Below are 7,084 nucleotides of genomic sequence, written 5' to 3' on the forward strand. Positions count from 1 at the left end.
AGCAATAACAGGTTCCTTCAGTAGTCACAGGTGAAAAAGTGAGTGTTTGTCACTCAGCCATGTCTGACCCCATTGACTGTAGCCCACCAGCTGCCTCTGTCCACAGGATTCACCAGGCAAGAATAGTGGCTGCTACTGCTGCTAAGTCACTTCAGTCATGTCCGACTCTCTGCGATCCCATAGACGGCAGCCCACCGGGCTCCCCTGTCCCTGGGATTCTCCAGGCAAGAACACTGGAGTGGGTTGCCGTTTCCTTCTCCAATTCATGAAAGTGAAAAGTGAAAGTGAAGTCACTCAGTTGTGTCTGACTCCTAGTGACAACATGGACTGGAGCCTACAAGGCTCCTCCGTCCATGGGATTTGCCAGGCAAAAGTATTGGAGTGGGTTGTCATTGCCTTCTCTGAAGAATAGTGGAGTGGGTTGCTATTCCCTTCTCCAGGGGATTTTCCCAACTCAGGGATCAAACCTGGGTCTCCTGCACTGCAGGCAGATTCTTTACCATTTGAGCCACCAGGGAAGATAGTAGTCACAGGGGATTAGTTCAAAGACATCCCACCAGACACCAAATTCTATGGATGCTCAAATCCCTTTTATAAAATGGTGTAGTGTTTAAATGGAACCTACACACATCTTTCTGTATACTTTACATCATCTCTAGATTAGCTATAATACCTAACACAATGAAAATGCTATATAAATAGTTGTCATTCCAAGTAAATTCAACTTTTGCTTTTTGGAACTTTCTGGAATTTTTTTTTTTTTTTGGTATTTTTCAACGACTGTTGGTTGAACCTGTGGATACAGAGGACTGACTGTACGTGCAGCACTTTTATAGTAATTTGTACGTAAATGCAGAGTAGTGAGAAATTTGAATCTCTGGGCACCTAGCTGAGATTAAATAATCTGATATTCTGCCTTCTTGTTTCAGCTCTCACACTGTAAACAGCATTATTTGCACAGACTATTTAGTGCCACACTTTTCAAAATTTTGAGCTTTTTGTTGGTGATTTTGCTATTTAAGGTGGCTTCCCTGGTGGCTCAGATGGTAAAGAATCTGCCTACAATGCAGAAGACCCAGGTTCGATTCCTGGGTTGGGAAGATACAGTGGAGGACAGCATGGCAACCCACTCCACTATTCTTGCCTGGAGAATTCCCATGGACCGAGGAACCTGGTGGGCTATAATCCATGGGGTTGTGAAGAGTTGGAAATGACTGAGTGACTAACACTTCATACACTTGCTATTTAAAATGACTCCCAAGCATAATGTCAAAGTGCTGTCTTTTCCTAAACTCAAAATGGCTGTGATGTGTCTTATGGAGAAAATATATCTGTTAGATTAGCTTCATTCAGGCATAAGTTAAGTGCTGCTGGCCATGAGTTCAATGCTAATGAGTCAAAAATATACATTAAGTAAGGTGTCTTCCCTGGTAGCTCAGGTGATAAAGAGTCTGCCTGCAGTGTGGGAGACCCAGGTTCAGTCCCTGAGTCCAGAAGGTCCCCTGGAGAAGGAAATGGCAACCCACTCCAGTACTCTTGCCTGAAAAATCCCATAGACAGAGGAGCCTGGCAGGCTACAGTCCATGGGGTCACAAAGAGCAGGACACGACTGAATGACTAACTAGGTGGTTTTGAGTTTAGGAAAAGACAGCACTTCAACATTATGTTCAGGAGTCATTTAAAACAGCAAGTGTATGAAGTGTTAGTCACTCAGTCATTTCCAACTCTTCGCAACCCCATGGATTATAGCCCACCAGGTTCCTCTGTCCATGGGAATTCTCCAGGCAATTGTGTGGTAGCGAGGTTATGCTCAAAATCCTTCAAGCTAGGCTTCAGCAGCATGTGAACTGAGAACTTCCAGGTGTAGAAGCTGGGTTTCGAGGAGACATATATCATATTGCCAACAACAATTTTTAATGTACACATACTAAATGCTCTGAAGGAAAAGAGCTTGATGTTCTGACTGCTTAGGACACAAGACCATGACCTGGACAGGGAGTGAGGGGAGGCTCCCCAAAAGGAAAGCTTAAAATAAGCCCTGAAAGACAAGTAAGAGGCAAGCATCCCAATTAGAACATGTACAAAGGCGCTGAGAAGTAAGGGGGCAGGATGCTCATAGGGAGCTGTTAACAAAAGTGTAAAACCTTTAGTGTTTTGAGGGGAAATTTGGAAGTTGCTACAATAAATATATATATACTTTAGCCATGCCACTTGGCTTACAGGATCTTAATTACCTGACCAGGAAATAAACCTATGCCCCCTGCAGTAGAAGTGTGAAATCCTAACCACTGTGCTGCCAGGGTATTCCAGGAAGTTGCTATAATATTTTAAATGTGCACACTCCTCAACTCAGCAAACCTATTTGCACAAGTAGCATTAACCTGATGGTGAGGAGAGCCATGCTTGTTATAAAAAAAAAAACTCTGGAAACAGCCAAAGTTGAAAATGCCTAGTGCAGTCCACGAGTTAGACAATAGTAAACTAAACGGCAGCCTGGAGTGCTGTAGTCCATGGGGTCACAAAGAGTCAGGCACAACTTAGCAACTGAACAACAAACTAAACTATAGAACATCCATTTCACAAAATTCCAGACAGCAATTAAAAAGAATAAAGTAGTGGAATTCTCTGATAGTCCAGTGGTTAGGACTCTGAGTTCTCAATGCCAAGGGCCCGGGTTCAATATCTACCTGGTAAGGGAACTACGATCCCACAAGCCACATGGCACACCCAAAAAATAAAATACAGTCTGACCTTTTAAAAAATAAATAGGACACATTTTTTTTAAAGGAATGACTTAGGCAAAGATACGGTAGCTTGGGAATACCACTAAAAGATTTAGTGGTTAGAGAGAAGAAGGTCATTGGCAGCTCTGTTCCAGTAGGTACTCGGCCCCTGAGCAAAGGCAATTGCAAACAAGGGCTAATCCTTCCTTGGCATGTTTTTCAAAAACTAAAGGTAAACTTTCATTGCTTTCATGACACATCAGGAAATCCACGGAGTTATACATTAGGGGAGCCTGATATATTTATTTTCTATTAATAAATCTGAGCTTCTCTTGAGGCACCAAGGTAAGCTTGATTAAAGTTCTCTTTCAGATGATTCCCGAGTGGGAGCTTTCTCTCCTGTATTTCAATGCCTAGTGCAGCTCCTTGTCACACGGTTGCCAGGAGATAGCAGAAGAGCCAACTCCCCATCTCCTCTGCTATGGTAACACACCACTATTTCCTGATCCCTCTTCTTTCAGAGGGAGTCCATATTTCTGAGAGTGGTATGCTACCCTTGATTATTCAGTTAATCTTGCGGAGAGAAAAGAATCCTTCTAACCCTCCTTCTGCACAAAGAGACCTCCTCATGTGGAAGCAGCCTGCCACTGACTGTTCCTTTGGGATCTTGCATTGCAGCTGCCATCATGCTGTCTTATCCTTCCAAGGTTTCTGTGAGACACTTTTGGAAATAGAAATAAACTTTGGACCCTTACAAGTACAGTAACTCACTTAATTGGTGACTTCTCGAATAGAAGGCAAGGTCTTCATAGGTTTTCCCTAACCTACGAGCAGAAAGTATGTTGAACACGGGCTTGATGGAAATGGGGCTCACCAAGTGTCTCAATTTCTTCATCAGCAAGATGGAGATGTAGCCCCTTATAGGCTCCTGTGAGGATTAAATGAATGAGTGTACATGGTGCTCTTAGAACAGTGACTGGCACACAGAAGAGGCTCAGGAAACATCAGCTATTATCATCGTTATAAGTAAAATGGACTCCCATTTGTTTTGACCAGGAATTTTAATCAAATTTATAGAAAAAAGAACTAAAATATAAATTATTAGGACTGTTTCATTTGTAAGTGACCAAGGCTTCTCTCATTATTGCACTTCACTTTATTGTACTTGGCAGATACTGTGCTTTTAACAAATGGAAGATTTTGTCAACCCGGCATTGTCAGATGATGGTTAGCATTTTTTTAGTAATAAAGTATTACTAAATTTTACTTATTTGTTTCTTTATTTTTGTCTGCCTTGGGTCTTCATTGCTGTGCACTAGCTTTCTTTAGTTGTGGCGAGCGGGGGCTGCTCTCTAGTTGTTTTCTCATTGTGGTGGTTTCTCTTGTTCCAAAGCACAGGCTCTAGGCTCACGGGTTCAGTAGTTGTGGCACATGGGTTTAGCTGAGCCAAGGTGTATGGAATCATCCCGGACCAGGGATCGAACCTGTGTCCCCTCCATTGGTGGGCAGATTTTTAACCACTGGCATCGAGCGAACCGGCAAGAAGAGTTACTGACTGGAGGAGGGAGAGGAGGTGGGAGATGGTAGAGCCGAAGGATTATCAGCAATAGGAGACAGAGGGCAAGCTGCAGTTTCCCTCATGCCTGACACTGACAGCACAGGTTCTGGTTCCTTGTTGGATTCAGTTCTACCTAGCCTCTTGAAACAAACAATCCAGTGATGTCAGGCAGTAGCTCCTCTTTTCTCATCGCAGATGACATGGTAGCACTGGGTTGCATTCTGAATGGCTGCTGCAACCTTTGTGTACTGTTCTCTGTTTGGGTCCTGTGCCTCCTCAAATAAAGAAAATCCCCTTGCCATTTCCTTGCATCGTGCATCTCTTTGGTTCTTCAGTTACTTCTTCCTATTGTCTCTCACTGTCCTTTCTCTGAGCCAGTGCATTTTCCTCATCACTGCTGCTTTTTGCTTGCTTCCAGACATTCTGGGCTTGATATAAAGATACTGTGCTACTGTACTTTATACAGTACTCAGGCTCTTTAGTTCCTCTTCACTTTCTGATATTAGAGGGGTATTATCTGCAATGACTAGATTTGTCAGCCAATATTTGATATTAATTTCTCAACAAACTCAGGAAAGAAAAATGATCAAATGAAGACTGCTTGTGAACAGGAGTGTCTAAACCTTGACATGACGCTGACTTTGGTTTCATTGGGCCTGCCAGTGTTGCGAAAGGAGTACAACAAGGTTGTATATTGTCACCCTGCTTATTTAACTTCTATACAGAGTATATTATGCAAAATGCCAGGCTGAATAAATCACCATCTGGAATCAAGGTTGCCAGGAGGAATATCAACAACCTCAGATATGCAAATGATATCACTCTAATGGCAAAAAGTGAAAAGGAACTAAAGAGCCTTTTGATGAAGGTGAAAGAGGAGAGTGAAAAAGCTAGCTTATAATTCAACTTTCAAAAAACTAAGATCAGGGCATCTGGTCCCATCACTTCATGGCAGACAGATGGGTAAAAAGTGGAAGCAGTGGCAGATTTTATTTTCTTGGGCTCCAAAATTGCTGCAGACAGTGACTGCAGCCATATAGTCAAAGCTATGGTTCTTCCGGTAGTCATGTACAGATGAGTACATGTACAGAGAGTTGGACCATAAAGTAGGCTGAGCACCAAAGAATTGATGCTTTCTAACTGTGGTGCTGGAGAAGACTCTTGAGAGTCCCTTGGACTGCAAGGAGATCAAACCAGTCAATCCTAAAGGAAATCAGCCCTGAATATTCATTGGAAGGATTGGCTGAAGCTGAAGCTCTAATACTTTGGCCACCTGCTGTGAAGAGCTGACTCACTGGAAAAGACTCTGATGCTAGAAAAGACTGAAAGCAAAAGGAGAGGAGGGCAGCATAGGATGAAATGGTTAGATAGCATCACTGACTCAATGGACATGAATCTGGGCAAATTCCGGGAGATACTAAAGGACAGGGGAGCCTGGCATGCTGTAGTCCATAAGATTGCAAAGAGTTGGACACAACTTAGGGACTGAACAACAACAGCCATCCTTGTATGACTGTCTTTGGTTTTGAAGGCTGGACTTACACAATGACCAGAGGGCCACTGACAGTGCCAAATCAAAGCTGAGAAGGAATGAATCTGTGTAGGCAGCTGCACACCAATATCAGTGGACAAGATTTGGAGTTTCAGTCTGTCGAAAATATGTAAAGACCTTGATACCCAGTTAAACCCATCAGGCCCCAGCTGAATCCCATTTGTTACTGTAGCTAAATATCCATTGATCCCACTACTTTTTTTTTTTTCCTAGAGAAGTCAAAAACTATTCTTTAATTGAAATACATCCCACTCATATCCTGAGGCCTGGTATGAAATTCTCACTGGCAGACCTGGCATGGGAGGCTGCGCATGGACAGTAGGAGTTTTGACCTTATTATGTTTCCAATTTGATTTTCCCCAAGAGGGTGATAAAAATAAAGGGATGGTCAGAACAAGAATATATTTAGACAATTACTTGCCTGCTAGTTTCTGGGTAAATTGATTATCTGCTCTGTTACCAATGTAGTCAACAACATATTATTTAAATGTATTTATCTGAGAAAGGTTGCCCACTGATAATGAAATATAATTTTATTACAGCCTCTTCACTGACCCAAGTATGCCCTGACTTTCTGGGTTAGGGTTATGTTACCTATCTTGCATTATATTGTAATTCCCAAACTTTTTGGCCTCAGGATCTCTTTACATGCTTAAAAATTGTTGAGGACCTCAAGGAGTTTTTAGTTATGTGGGTTAAACCTATGAATATTTACCAATTCACATAGAAACAACAATTCCATATCATGTTAATATAACATTTTCTGAAAAATAAACATCTTTTCCAAAACCACAAGAGAGAGGGAGAGGGAGCAAGAGAGTTAATTTTTCAAATCTCTTTAGTACATGGCATAGTACAACACTGCAGATTTTACATCTGTTTGTGTGCTAAATAAGTTGTGATGGCTTCGGTTGAAGGATATGAAGATTATCTGGGCTCATAAAGATACAGAGTTGGAAAAGAGAGGGCTGTTATAATGGCCTTTTCAGATAATTTTGGATATTCTTCTTTGATACTACACTAAAATTTGACAATTGGTACTTTCTTAAAAGATTAGCTGCAGTATAGAATCTGAAATCACATCAATGACTTTTTTTGTACTCTGTGACATTAAAATTCATTGGTTTATCTTGCATTTGGAAAGATTTTGTATCATCATGCGTTCCAATACCCGGAAAATACTGGTTTTCTGAATTAGGCAGGTCTCTCAAATGTTGACCCAATTCATTACACAATATTTAAAAAGTAACA

At 41.7% G+C, this 7,084-nt stretch overlaps 1 non-coding gene across 1 annotated transcript; it reads left to right on the forward strand.

Moving 5' to 3' along the window:
• Nucleotides 1,029–1,100, forward strand: TRNAC-ACA. The gene has a single exon. It is a non-coding gene; the product is annotated as a tRNA-Cys (tRNA).

Source organism: Capra hircus, chromosome 2, assembly GCF_001704415.2.
Source record: "Capra hircus breed San Clemente chromosome 2, ASM170441v1, whole genome shotgun sequence".
NCBI lineage: Eukaryota > Metazoa > Chordata > Mammalia > Artiodactyla > Bovidae > Capra > Capra hircus.